The sequence below is a fragment of the Salmo salar genome, chromosome ssa06 (assembly GCF_905237065.1).
Source record: "Salmo salar chromosome ssa06, Ssal_v3.1, whole genome shotgun sequence".
NCBI classification, from domain to species: domain Eukaryota; kingdom Metazoa; phylum Chordata; class Actinopteri; order Salmoniformes; family Salmonidae; genus Salmo; species Salmo salar.
In genome coordinates, this window is record NC_059447.1 from 29,521,446 (window position 1) to 29,536,490 (window position 15,045).

The 15,045-nt window shown below is 45.5% G+C and overlaps 1 protein-coding gene across 3 annotated transcripts in view; it reads left to right on the forward strand.

Moving 5' to 3' along the window:
• The first annotated feature begins 6,268 nt into the window (after positions 1–6,268).
• LOC106606919 (leucine-rich repeat-containing protein 4B) overlaps positions 6,269–15,045 on the forward strand; it is a 33,429-nt gene continuing 24,652 nt past the window's right edge. The window contains exons 1-2 of one of the 3 annotated variants that reach the window (XM_014203389.2): positions 6,269–6,665; positions 12,891–13,048. The gene's annotated coding sequence lies outside the window, so the exon portion shown is untranslated. The other 2 variants (XM_014203390.2, XM_045720218.1) reach the window with 2 other exon arrangements.

Sequence of the window (15,045 nt, forward strand, 5' to 3'; positions counted from 1 at the left end):
ACATGTCTTTGAAATGTTGCTTTTTCCATATGAGCAGGGAAGTAGCAGAATAGTACGCATGAGACTAAAAGTAAAGTATGATGATTTTGTTGTGATATATATTGAGTTGTTAGAGCAGATGTGACCTAGCTCTTTGCCTATGTTATTGAATGGGACTGTTGACACTTCCTCTAGCTGTGGTCTGTCCGTCCTGGTTGTCAAGGGGACAGTGGGCCATTGTATGAACCTGGGTGTTTATAGGGCCTGGAGATGGAGTTTATTGGCCTGGTGGCAGGAGTGTTGTTGGGCCTGGTGGGGTTTATGGGCCTGGGGGCAGAGTTTGTTTTATGGCATGCTGGAGGAGAGGAGGAGTGTTATCAGGCCTAGCGGTGAGTGGATGTGTTTTTACTGCCTTCTGGTACAGCTACATTTAGCCTGGAGAGGGGATCATATCATGCCTTAAATTGGATTGGTCTTTACTTTTTAGGGCCTGTTGGTGGAGGTGCACTGGGCCTGGTGGTGGAGGTACACTGGGCCTGGTGGTGGAGGTGCACTGGGCCTGGTGGGGGAGGTGCACTGGGCCTGGTGGTGGAGGTCAATGCAGCCTAATGGATGTGGGGTGCCAGATGGTGTTGTTTGTGATGGAGGAGGTCTATCGACTCAGTGGTGGAGATGCAGGCTTGGTTAACTCTGTCAGAATGCAGCTCCTCTTTCAGAGTGTAAAGCTAAGCTTCAGAGCATGGATGGATCCTAGTCTGGCTAGTCACGAGAGATGAATGTTGAATTTGGTATGTATCACAGAGGATAGGTTGTTGTCTACTGCTGGGGTCCATGCTGTTAACCCATCAGATAAAGACCAAAGGTCTCCCAAGGCCTCCAGATGATGCAGAGTTCAGCTCTGAACTACTGAGAATGGAAACAGGGTGCCTCCTGCACGGCCGGTGTGTGGCTCACTTCATACCCTACAGTCTCCATGTTGCTGCGGCCCAGCGGCGTGCTAACATGGCACAGATCCCAACGCTAACCGTTAACGCTAACAGACACTTAACTCACAAACACAGCAACATCCACACCACCGCAGCCATGAGATCTGAACATTGCAGCACATCTCAATGTGCTAACACAGCCCAACACAGAGAGGAACAGGAACATCAACCCAGCGTAGCAGGACAGAGCTTTAACCAAAACGCAGAGCCGCAGATACTAGGTTGCAAGTGCTCTACCTTCATATGAACTGCATCCTTCCAGCGGCTCCCATCTATTCATTTAACGGCTTGTGGTGTCCACTCACTCAATCAGTCACTTATAGGCTCCCCTGACAGCCAGAACAGAACCCAGCGCGGGAGAGAGAGGGGGGGGGGGGGTCACTCCTGATCATACAGCCTGAGCAGACACTGCGGTACAGGGAGAGAGAGAGAGGGAAGGAGGAGTGGATGTGTGTGTGGCTCTTTTTAAATGATGAGGGTGGAGAGATGAAGAGATTGGAGGTGAAAAGAGAGCGGTCTATATCAAGGGTGAGAGAGATTGAGAGGTTCAAAGTGGAGAAAGAACAGTCAATATCAAGAGGCAGTGATAGAGATCCAGGCAGACAGACAACAGCTCTGTGTGAGAGAGAGAGAAGAAGAGAGGGAGAGAAGGAGGGAGGGATGTGGTGTGTGTGAGTTAGAGGGAGGGATATCCACTGCACTGTTGTGTGACTGGAAATTTAATAGAGAAAGGGATGGAGGGAGGCATGCAGGGGAGGAGGGGAGAGCGATGCAATGCAAAAGCGCTGCACATTGGTATGGAATTCCAGGGGACTTCTATAGGCTGTGAACAATGCCACACCGTTACTGCATAGAGAGATGGAGGGGGTAGGGGACAGGGAGGAGAGGAGAGGGAGAAAGAAAGCTAATGGTATAGATATGTCTGTGGAGTGAGTGCTCTATTGTGTACTGCAGCGAGTGGGACTGGTGGGGTAAACGGAAGAGAGACGGTGGGGGGTAAGGGGTTGGAGGGGGCAGCTTAGGCCATGTACATAATGGGGGCATTGAGTGGGCACCATTCCAAACACAGACCTTAGAGGGAGCCCCAATCACATGTAACGAACTGACTTTCATGAAATGGTCCGTTACTCACGTGGAATGACAAGGAAGGTATAGGGAGATAGGACATGACAATGAAGCAGGCTGCCTTCGCACAAACAGAAGTTCTGTGTGTGTGTGTGTGTGTGTGTGTGTCAGAGAGAGAGACTGAGAGAAGAGTGGCTGTGAAAAAGACTGATTCACCATGTCTGAATATAGAACGTTATCAATTCACCACTAATCGCCCATCTGATTATCCCCGGCCCCCCTTCCCTCCCCCTCTCTCTCTCTATTGCACAGACACAGTCTCTCATTGCAATGACCTCTCCTTCCTCTCTCAGTCCCCCAATCGCTGTCTCCCACTGACACGCCCCATCCCTGAGTATCACAATATTGATCTCATATTTGAGAGAAATCGTACTAAATGGAGAGGACACAGACCCGCTCTGAAAGATTCATAGCAATAAGTGAATGTGTGTGCTGGGGGGTGGGGCTCTAGGTACTGTATGTGCTTGATCGTTGCCAAGGGAACCTGTCAGAGCCAAACAGCAGAGAACGTTCCCTAATAAAAGCACACGTGCATCTTTACCTCCCCCCTCTCACACACACACTCTCTCTCTCCGTCTCTACCTCCCCCCTCTCACACACACTCTCTCTCTCCGTCTCTCACACACACACTCTCTCTCTCCGTCTCTACCTCCCCCCTCTCACACACACTCTCTCTCTCCGTCTCTCTCTCACACACACTCGTTCTCTCTCCCAATCTCTATATCCCCTCCTCTCTCTACCTCTCTCACACACACACTCTCTCTCTCTACCTCTCTCACACACACACTCTCTCTCTCTACCTCTCTCACACACACACTCTCTCTCTCTACCTCTCTCACACACACACTCTCTCTCTCCATCTCTCTCTCACACACTCTCTCTCTCCATCTCTCTCACACACACACTCTCTCTCTCCGTCTCTCTCTCACACACACTCGTTCTCTCTCCCAATCTCTCTATCCCCTCCTCTCTCTACCTCTCTCACACACATACACCCAAACACTATTTTTCTCTCTATCCCCTCTCACTTTCTCTCTCACACACACGCTCATATGCTCTCTCTATATATATCACTCTCTCGCTTGCTCTCACGCTCACTCTCCCTCTCCCCCCCTCGCTCTCTCTTTCACTCTCTCTCTCACTCCCTCCCCCCCTCTCTCTCTCTCACTCCCTCCCCCCCTCTCTCTCTCACTACCTCTCCCCTCTCTCTCTCTCTCTCTCTCTCTCTCCCTCCCCCCTCTCTCTCCCTCCCTCTCTTTCTCTCTCTCTCTCCCTCTACCTAGTCAACTTCAAACCCTGAGTATAACCTGTAGAGTAACAACTAAAAACACACAGATGCACATTTATCTTCATCAGCTGTCTGTCAGGATTATATGTATATCACTGGAGGCTGCTGAAGGGAGGACGGCTCATAATAATGGCTGGAATGGAGTCAATGGAGTGGTATCAAACACATGGAAACCACGCGTTAGATACCATTCCATTGACTCCATTCCAATAAGCCGTCCTCCCCTCAGCAGCCTCCACTGTTCACATCAGCACATGCTTTTCGATCTAAATCAAGCAAATTGTATTTGTCACATGCGCACAATACAACAGGTAGACCTTACAGTGAAATGCTTACGTACAAGCCCTTAACCAACAATGCAGTTTTAAGAAAATACCCCAAAAAAGTAAGAGATAAGGATAACAAATAATTAAAGAGCAGCAGTAAATAACAATAGCAGGGCTATATACAGTGGGTACCGGTACAGTCAATGTGTGGGTTCACTGGTATTGAGGTAATATGTTGTACATACATTTACATTTACATTTGTCATTTAGCAGACGCTCTTATCCAGAGCGACTTACAAATTGGTGCATTCACCTTATGATATCCAGTGGAACAACCACTTTACAATAGTGCATCAAAATCTTTTAAGGGGGGGGTTAGAAGGATTACTTTATCCTATCCATGTAGGTAGAGTTATTAAAGTGACTATGCATAGATATAACAGACAGTAGCAGCAGCATTCCAGTGGGGGGGGCAATGCAAATAGTCTGGGTAGCCATTTGATTAGCTGTTCAGGAGTCTTATGGCTTGGGGGTAGAAGCTATTTAGGAGCCTCTTGGACCTAGACTTGGCGCTCCGGTACCGCTTGCCGTGCGGTAGCAGAGAGAACAGTCTATGACTAGGGTGGCTGGAGTCTTTGATAATTTTTAGGGCCTTCCTCTGACACCGCCTGGTATAGAGGTCCTGGATGGCAGGAAGCTTGGCCCCGGTGATGTACTGGGCCGTACGCACTACCCACTGTAGTGCCTTGCGGTCGGAGGCCAAGCAGTTGCCATACCAGGTAGTGACGCAACCCATCAGGATGCTCTCGATGGTGCAGCTGTAAAACCTTTTGAGGATCTGAGGACCCATGCCAAATCTTTTCAGTCTCCTGAGGGGGACAGATTTTGTCGTGTCCTCTTCACGACTGTCTTGGTGTGCTTGGACCATGTTAGTTTGTTGGTGATGTGGACGCCAAGGAACTTGAAGCTCTCAACCTGCTCCACGACAGCCCCGTTGATGAGAATGGGGGACTGCTCGGTCCTCCTTTTCCTGTAGTCCACAATCATCTCCTTTGTCTTGATCACATTGAGGGAGAGGTTGTTGTCCTTGCACCACACAGTCAGGTCTCTGACCTCTCTATAGGCTGTCTCATCGTTGTCGGTGATAGGCCTACCACTGTTGTGTCATCAGCAAACTTAATGATGATGTTGGAGTCGTGCCTGGCCGTGCAGTCATGAGTGAACAGGGAGTACAGGAGGGGACTGAGCACGGACCCCTGTGGGGGCGTGTTGAGGATCAGCGTGGGGGATGTGTTGTTACCTACGCTTACCACCTGCGGGCGGCCCATCAGGAAGTCCAAGATCCAGTTGCAGAGGGAGGTGTTTAGTTCCAGGGACCTTAGCTTAGTGATGAGCTTTGAGGGCACTATGGTGTTGAACGCTGAGCTGTAGTCAATGAATAGCATTCTCACATAGGTGTTCCTTTTGTCCAGGTGTGAAAGGGCAGTGTGGAGCACAATAGTGATTGCATCATCTGTCGATCTGTTGGTGCGGTATGCAAATTGGAGTGGGTCTAGGGTTTCTAGGATAATGGTGTTGATGTGAGCCATGTCCAGCCTTTCAAAGCATTTCATGGCTACAGACTTGAGTGCTACAGGTTGGTAGTCATTTAGGCAGGTTACCTTAGTGTTCTTGGGCACAAGGACTATGGTGGTCTGCTTGAAACATGTTGGTATTACAGACTCAGACAGGGAGAGGATGAAAATGTCAGTGAAGACACTTGACAGTTGGTCAGCTCATGCTCGGAGTACACTTGCTGGTAATCCATCTGGCCTTGTGAATGTTGACCTGTTTAAAGGTTTTACATCAGCTGTGGAGAGCATGATTACACAGTCCTCAGGAACAGCTGATGCTCTCATACATGTTTCAGTGTTACTTGCCTGGAAGCAAGCATAGAAGTTATTTAGCTTGTCTGGTAGGCTCTGTCACTGGGCAGCTCTTGGCTGTGCTTCCCTTTGTAGTCTGTAATAGTTTGCAGGCCCTGCCACATCGGAGCCAGTCGTCCATTAAACCCAGTGAAGCAGTGAGAATGAGTCTTGCATGATCTGCTATTTGTGACATGTGACAAATGTGTGTTCACCTTCACACACCTGCACCATAAAGCTTGGATAATATGGCCACCTTTTCAAATACTCAATTTGTTGCGTCTTGGAGTGTGTGACTTTCATTTGCGCAACAACTTTGGGATTAATTTAATTATATTGATTGATATTGTTGCCACAACTTTGAGAATGTAAACTATTCAGTACAATAACAAAACGTGTTTAGGACGCTGCTGGTGTATGAATCTATATAGCAATAGTCATTGCGTCCTCGTTACATAGCAATGAGAGGAGTGGGATGTGCACCACCAAAGCGCAATAGGGACAATAGTAAACACCTACGCGTCGGATACAGGGATTGTCAAGGTGCATCTACACAAGAGAGGTGCAGTACTTAATTGTATAACATAATAAGAAAGACTAGCCTACATATTGAATAAAGTTATGTAAGTTATTAATCGTCCTGCCTCTGAGACAAGGGAAAATAATCCTATTCAACCAGACTGGTCTCAATCAATGGGAGAAGGTGCATTTTTTGTTGTCGCTTGTTGTAAATTCTCATTCCTTCCAGCCGTGCGCGCGTGTTTATTAGTGGTGTACGCATGCCTAGAGAAACGGACATGTTTCTATTAGATGTCTATATTTATCGTCAACGATTCGTATTTACACGAAATAGTTTACTAGGCCTATGTTTCGTCATGATTTTTCCATCACCCACTTTCGGTGGTTGTATTTTTCCATCTGGCCATGTAAGATGAACGGGCTCTGCTTTCTTAGGTCTGGAAAACACGGCACTGTGGTACAAGCGCCGAAAAAGGGTGAATCAATTTGAGAGAGAGGGCGGGTTGGAGAGAGAGAGAGAAAGGACGAGTGAGAGGGGAGAGAAGACGCTGACTATAGGCTACGCCTCTGCAGTTTAAGGAATATATTAAAAGGAAAGGTAAGATTCATTAAATGGAATCAGAGTATAAGGGACGTTATTCGTGTGTCGCATGTTAAACAAATCCCGTTGTTTGACTTTGGATTCTGAGCTTTCATAAAGCAGCGTTGGGGTATGACCAGCCTATTCTTTCTCTGCTGAATAGTTTTCGCTGTTCCAATATATTTCATTTGCGGTTGTCGTTAACGAATTAATGCGGGGGTCTGTATGTGTGGGTTTGCGTGCGTTCGTCTGTGCGTGCACGCAGCGACGCGCATCAATGTAAACTGATAAATGTTAAGGCTATTGCTTTAATAAGGACCGCGTTTCAGAATTGATAGGACGGAATATCAACCATGTTTCTGGAAAGAAACAAGCGGATAGCCTACATTATCGTCCTGAAATGTGAGGAGTTTCGGCGCCTTTAACCATGAATTGTGGCGAGACGATACATTTAATTTGGTGAGAGTGCGTACGAATGAAACAGGAAAGTCAAGTGATTCGTGTACTTCATACTTAATTCATAAGAAGACATACGCGCGTCTCGTTAAATTGCCTGTTTCTGACATTGGTGTAGTGTCTTTGGCAAATGGCATTGATAACAATTGATAAATGCACAGAGCAGTAGCCTACTTTTTAAAAATAATTATTGCCTATAATTATAATAATGTATTGTTATGGCTCGTATTTCATAGTTCTGCTGAGTAGCCTAATGCGTGGCAAATTAAATATTTCCTATTCAATAGGCCAATAGTTCTGAGAAAAAGTTATTAGGCTATACCCACTGGGTATAGACGTCAATTCAACGTCTATTCCACGTTGGTTAAACGTAATTTCACTGAAATAACGTGGAAACAACGTTGAGTCAACCAGTGTGTGCACAGTGGGTAGTATTAAGCCACATTATTTGCGGTCATCTGTTTCGTTTGGTTATTCTCGATTGACAATGATTAGTGTCCCCAAATAGTGTGAATAATGCGGAGGCACCGTGCGCGGCACATGACTGAGGCATGCAGGTTAAGCCACTATAACTGTTGCCAACAGAGGAGCCCCTCTGATTGAGAACAAGGAGCAGATAGATTAGGGCTGATGAATGAAGATCTACCGCCTCTATCTGCAACACAACGAAACGGTTACGAGCAGATTGAAATGCTAATGTGCAGCAGTGTGTTGTGGGTGGGCAGTCTGGCAGAATGAGATTGCTGCCTGGCACAGCAGTCAGTGGGCACAGTTTGATTTCGTGAGTTTATGATAGGGGCTAAGTTATTAATGGGGCGTTAGGGGGCAAAGTGGAGCACTGGGCAGGATTAGATTGAGGGTGAAGTGTGTTGTGCGATGGGTGGTTAGGCTAGAATGGGGGAGAGGAGAGTGCTTTAAAAGAGGCCCTTCAAGCACTGGTCCTGGGCCAGTTCTGCCTCTCAGCTGGTGGTGGATGGCTGAAGTTGGATTTCAGCTCCAAGCTAATTTTGGAGCAGTGCTCAGAGGCATTTCTGTTGAGATATGACTGTGGGAAAGCTGCCATTCTGAGAATGAAAAGTTATTTAATTGTGGAGTTGGACTTAAGGGTTAAGTGTATGAAATAGAGAGCAATGGACAGAAAAAGTTAATAAACCAATAAATACACAACTTTAGAGAGAATATTTTCCCCAAGAAACGAAGTAGTGAGCAAAAGGAACATTTAAAAAAAACATTTTCTACATGTGTCTGACTTTACACTCATCTCTGGTCCACTCAATCATCCAAACCTCATCCACTGCTGGTCTTAAACATAAACCCAGTCCCATAAACCAGTCTCACTGCTGTTACATCTGTGGAAATAGTTTTCATTAAACATTGGCACCATGTCAGATTTGATGCTTGTTAGTACCTACTGTATCACTGCTTCACTCTTAATTGCTCAGTGAACGACTGTGATGTATGCCATTATAACTACAAGCCTCTGTGCTTATTCTTAACCATTTTGCTTGTAACTACAGATGTAAAAATGTAAGATGACGTTAAGTTTTTGATGCTTCCCTTATAGCAGATGTTTAAAGTGCTCAGATCAAACGGGGCCTGTTAGTACATGTGAGGTGGAGCTGTGTGGGTAGTCAAAGTGCACATCCCTCTCCTCTCCACTCATAGGACCAGTACAAGTCACAGAGTGGCCCTGGGAGGAGGAGAAGAATGTCACTTTAAATATCACATTAGAGACAAGGCCTTTTAGCCAAGGGCAGGGTTTTAAAAAGATCAAGACATCTCGTAGCTGTAAAGACAAGGATAAATCTAGCTCTTGAAACACACACAAGTGGTTCTTTCCTTTCCTTCCTTCATTCCTTCCTTCCCTCCCATCCCCCCACCAAAGATATTCCCTAAAAATGTCCTTGAGATTAATTGAAATGGATTAAAACCAGACTGGGTCAAAAGGTGACCAATAGCAAGCGGTGGACAGTCAGAGGAAAACAAGAACATTATTTATTAAGCATTGTCCTCTATGGATTGAAGGGTTTAGACATAATTTCCCCGGGCTTCACACTCCCAGCAAATCCAGAAACCTGCTACACTGAATTAGTAAAGGCCTTGGAACTGTTAGGGATCTGTCATGTAGCTGTGGCCCAGGCTGCCCCAGAATCCTTTTCAGTCTTGACAGTGCACAGCCATTGGCACCTCTTTACCTAATATGCGTATTATTAAAATTAAACAATGTCATGATTCACAAGGAAATGTTAACTCAGATTACTTAATAGCGTGCAGGTGGAATATTTTATTCAAGACATAGTTGACCTGCTGTAGGACATCCCATGAATTTTAACTCTTACCCCATTCATCCAAACTGAGTTGTTGTTAATAAGGAGCACTGCTCAGAATTGACATAATTTTGCTTTGTCCCAGTCAGCTAGCTTTTAATATAGAGCTCACTAGATTTTAATATAGATCTCATTAGATTTTAATATAGAGCTCGCTAGCTTTTAATATAGAGCTCGCTAGCTTTTAATATAGAGCTCGCTAGCTTTTAATATAGAGCTCGCTAGCTTTTAATATAGAGCTCGCTAGCTTTTAATATAGAGCTTGCTAGCTTTTAATATAGAGCTCGCTAGCTTTTAATATAGAGCTCGCTAGCTTTTAATATAGGGCTCAGCTAGATTTGAATATAGGGCTCAGCTAGATTTGAATATAGGGCTCACTAGATTTGAATATAGAGCTCACTAGATTTTAATATAGAGCTCACTAGATTTTAATATAGAGCTCACTAGATTTTAATATACAGATTGCTAGGTTTAATATGGCACTCATCTAGATTTTAATATAGATTTGAATATAGAGCTTGCTAGATTTTATTATAGAGTTCACAAGATTTTATTATAGAGCTCACTAGATTTTGATAGAGCTCACTAGATTTTGATATAGAGCTCACTAGATTTTGATATAGAGCTCACTAGATTTTGATATAGAGCTCACTAGATTTTGATATAGAGCTCACTAGATTTTAATATAGAGCTCACTAGATTTTGATATAGAGCTTGCTAGATTTTAGTTATACAGTAAAGAATAAAGGAACATCACTGTGTTAGCAAGCCCACAGAATCCACACAAGCTCCTGGTTGGCTGTTTGCCCCAGGAAGAGAAGAGTGGACAGGTCAACTATGCCCAGTTGGCAGACTAATTTGAACTGCCAAAACCAAGCTGAGAGTCATAACTTTGTTGTTGTCACAAATTAAGTGTGGGATGGGTGATCTCAGTCATTTGAGAAATCAGGCCAGCCTGCACTTTCATTTCAGAGTCACATCACTGCATAACTGATGAGGCAGATGAAAACAAGCAAACAGGAACAGGGGAGATTACACCTGCACACCTAGCCAAGAGCAAAGTTGACTGGGAGATAATGCATTACCCTCTCAGGGCTCTTGTCACCTGAATCAAGTGCTTTTAGACTTGAGCATTGTCAATCTGCACAGCTCTGTTCACCATTTTGGAGTGTTACGTTAGAGAGAAAATACCACAGTAAGACGTGTGTCTTTTACTGTATAAATGTGGTTGTGTGTATTTGTGTGTGTGTGTGAGAGAGAAAGAAAGAAACTTTAGACTTTTTAAAAAGAAAACAAGAGGGGGATATAGATGAGACTGGCACTATTCTCAATAGGGCAAGAAGTTGGCTGATCTCTATATAGGCTGGGATTGTCATTGATTGATAGCAGCCCAACTTGCTGGTGTCGACAGGATGGAGGTTGAAGTTGACTGCTAGCATGCTGGAGAGACTTGCTGATCAGCTATGATAGGCTGAATTTGTGGGAACAACCTAGGACTGTCCCTGAATAATGCAGTGTGATGAACCGCATGGCATTACAGCCTCTGTTATCATGTCACACATATCAGCGTTTGTCCCCACATGTGCCTATACATTGTCCTAACCACAGGAGGGAAGGACAAAGATCTAGGTTTCCTTTTGCATGATCTGGCATCACTTCAATCTTAATAACCAGAGTCTGGATATTGCATGAGCACAGACTGACCCATTCTCAGCAGAGCTGCTAAGCCGCCTGCCACTGATGACAGAGCAGATATAATTAGCTGTGATTGGTTTGATTGAGTGTCCAGCCTAGGCCTGGGTGTCGGCCCTTCTGGGGCCATGATGACTGGCATTAATTATTGAATAATAGTTGGGGAGAATGACAATGGTTAATGATATCAAATGAATACCATAATCCATTGAATTGACATCATTAGAAATAGTGGAATTTCCCCTGAGGGGGATGTGCTCATGTCTATGTCCCTTACAGCAGGGGAGTCTGGGTAGGGACTGGGAGCCATAGATGGGTTACCTTCTAGTGTTAATGAAAGGTACTGTGGGAGTGGTCGGCTCTACTAGACCACTGGGTAGGGACCGCTGGGTAGGGACCGCTGGGTAGGGACCGCTGGGTAGCGACCGCTGGGTAGGGACCACATGGGTAGAGACCGCTGGGTAGGGACTGCTGGGTAAGGACCACCCAGGGACCGCTGGGTCGGGACCGCTGGGTCGGGACCGCTGGGTAGAGACTGGCGGCCATAGATGGTTTTCCTTCATGTGCTCCGTGAGAGTGGTCGACTCTACTATAAGGTTCGACCATGTGTTAGTAAAGCCGGTCACATAATGGAACGTGATCATGCTGCTGCTCACTCATGTGTCACATGGGTGCCTGGAAGCAGGAGGGTTACGGTTGGATCATGTTATTAAAAATTGGTTGGCTAATGAAAGCGGCCAGTTTTACATGGTTTGGTCGTATATTGGCTAAGCCGGTTGGGTGATGGTAGTGGGGTGGGGGACTTTTGTTAGATCACGTGTTAGTAAATATGGTGGGGTAATGAAAGCGGTCAAGCTTTCAGTGACCTCTCTTCTTTGGAGCCATGGCAGCTTGGCTGCATCAAGGCACAGTATCTTGAGGGAGTTTGTTTCGGGTCAGTGGCAACATAAGAGCTCAATATAGCCATGCAAAGTCAGACAAACTGAGGCTAGGGGCTTTTCCTCTGTCTGCTTGACTGGCTGTGTGTGATCAGAGAGCACTACAGTTAGCGCCTGCATGCCTGCGAGGAAGTTGATGATGATGTTTATTACAGTGTAATGGTGATGATGATAATGGTATGATTATGATGACCACAAAGCATCATGGGGTGGCAGGTAGCCTAACGGTTAAGAGCATTGGGCCAGTAACTGAAAGGTCGCTGGTTCGAATCCCTGAGCCAACTAGTTGAAAAATCTGTTGATGTGCTCTTGAGCAAGGCACTTAACCCTTTTTGCTCTGGATAAGAGCATTTGCTAATTGACTAAAATGTGTGGGATTTTAACACGTGGTATTTTTGGTTGACTGTTTGGTAAGGTCACTGTTTGGTGAGGTCACTCCAACAATGCTCAACAAGCTGAGTGGGAACATGACTGAGAAGGACACATAGGCAGAGGGCTACACACCCAGGCTGGTGATGTCACAGGGAGAATGTGACAGTGGGGGAGAGCAGCCCCCAGTGTCTCCTAGTAGAGCTCTCTGAAGGCCAGAGAGGAGCAGGCAGGCTGCAGCTAGTGACGTCATACATGATTACTGCGATAAATCACTGATTCTGCACTATGGTTAGGAAGGATGATTATTCTGAGTGCCATGGTGAATAACACGCATGCCTTTATTATTTTATTTGTCCTCTTCTCAGGGGTCTGCAGGATGGGGTTATACGGAGACTGTTGACTCAGTTGTACTCATTTATTTATATATTTTGCTACTCTTGCATTTTTTTCTCTCCTAGTTATTTACTGGGTGCAGCAGCACCAGTGAGTGAGAGCCCCAGCACCCAAGGCCAGGCCCCAGTCCTCAGTGTGGAGTGATGGAGCTGCCCCGTGTTGGGAACTGCAGAGCCAGGCGACGGACACCCCTGCTGCTGATGTGACGGAGACACGCAAGATGGTGAGTGAGCAGGTTACTATGGCAACCCGAGTCTGCGCGAGCGCTTCTATTTCGCACAGCGTGGGAGAGAGGGGTGGAGAGAGATCGTGGACAGGGGAATGGTGTAGAAACCAGCGGAGGAGAGAGGAGAGGTGTGGAAAGAGCAGTCGGACTGAAAGGGGTGAGGAGAGAGAGAGACACAAGCATTATATGAAGAGAGGATTGAAAGATCACAGAGGAAAAGAAGAGGGATGATAGAGGGAGTGGATGGAGTAAAACTAAGTGAGATGTGAATGATGGGGTGAGACCAAGAAGGCATGATATCACAGTAAAGCAGAAGGGAGGGATGACAGGGACGTGTCCTGTGATAAAGAGGTGCCCTGCTGTCAGGTATACAAGCTTGTTTTTTTCCTGTTTACTCCTCCATATTCTCAGCCAATACCTTTTTCACTCCATATACAGTACATTTTCCATGTTTCTCTCTCTCACTGTCCCTCAATTCATCCATCTATCCCTGCATCTCTCTCTCTCTCTCTCTCTCTTTCTCTCTCTCTCTCTCTCTCTCGTAATGATTTGGTTGGCACGGCACTCTGCTGTGATAAAGACTGACGTGGTGTCAGTCTTGGTGACTGGTCTCCATGGAGACGTCCATCAGTCAGTCTGTGTCAGTGTTTCCTAGGCGAATCCTTATCGTGTTTGTCAGTGAGGGTGTTTATCTGTCTGTGTATTAGTCAGTGTGTCAGTCATAGAGCATGCTGGGGCAAGGCCTGGATGGATGGGGGAGTGTTACTTATCACACAAAACATATACACACAAATACACACACATTATGCTTATTCGCCAAGAATGCACACAATCTCACACAGCACTGTAGGATCTTAACACACACACATATGAAATTTGTTATGACACGTGCACAAACATTCAACTGCCACACACTCCCAAACACACACAATATGCCATCACACATAAGGACATACATTTAAAAATGCACATATAGCACTGTAGACACACACAGAATGTAGACACACATAGAATGTGACACACATAGAACAAGTGAGGATAAATGCACAAACACTCACACAAACACATTCTATGCATTCTGTAAAACACATCATATTTTGACCCCACAAAAACAATCCTACACGCATGCTTGCGTGCCTTTCCCCTGCAGTGGAAAAGGCAACTTGAAAAACAAGGTTTGACAGAAAAAATGCTGAAGCAAGTTCTCACAAAAATAGCTTGGAGCAACAAGCAGTGCTGAGCTATGCTGTGTGTGGAGGGGGCTTTGAACGGAGCCGGGGAAAGGGGGCCGTTTACATGGCTCTGTAAATGGCTGAGAGACATTTTGATTAACGGCTGACTCCGGCTTCCCCCTCAGTGCACAGGAATTGAGTGTATCAACATGCTTAACACCCTTAAATACGGATTAATTGTTCACAAAATCGGCATCTCGCAACTAAGGCTCCGGAACAGAGCGGACAGTAATAATTTGAAGAGGAACGCTGGTTCACCTACAGTGCCTTCAGAAAGTATTCACACCTCTTGACTTACTCCACATTTTGTTGTTACAGCCTGAATTCAAAATGGATTAAATAGATGTTTTCCTCACCCATCTACACACAATATGACATAATGACAAAGTGAACACGTTTTTTTAGAAATGTAAGGAAATTTATTGAAAATGAAATACAGAAATATCTAATTTCAAGCATTCACACCCCTTTGCTATGACACTCCAAATTGAGTTCAGGTGCATCCAATGTCCTTTAATCATCCTTGAGATGTCACTACAACTTGATTGGAGTCCACCTGTAGCCAATTCAATTGTTTGGACATGATTTATAAAGAAACACACCTCTCTAAGGTCCCACAGTTGACATTGCATGTCAGAGCAGAATATATACCATAAAGTACAAGGAACTGTCTATCCATCTCCAAGATTGTGATGAGGCACATATCTGGGGAAGGGTATACAACAATTTGTTGAGTGTTGAAAGTTTCCAAGAGCACAGTGG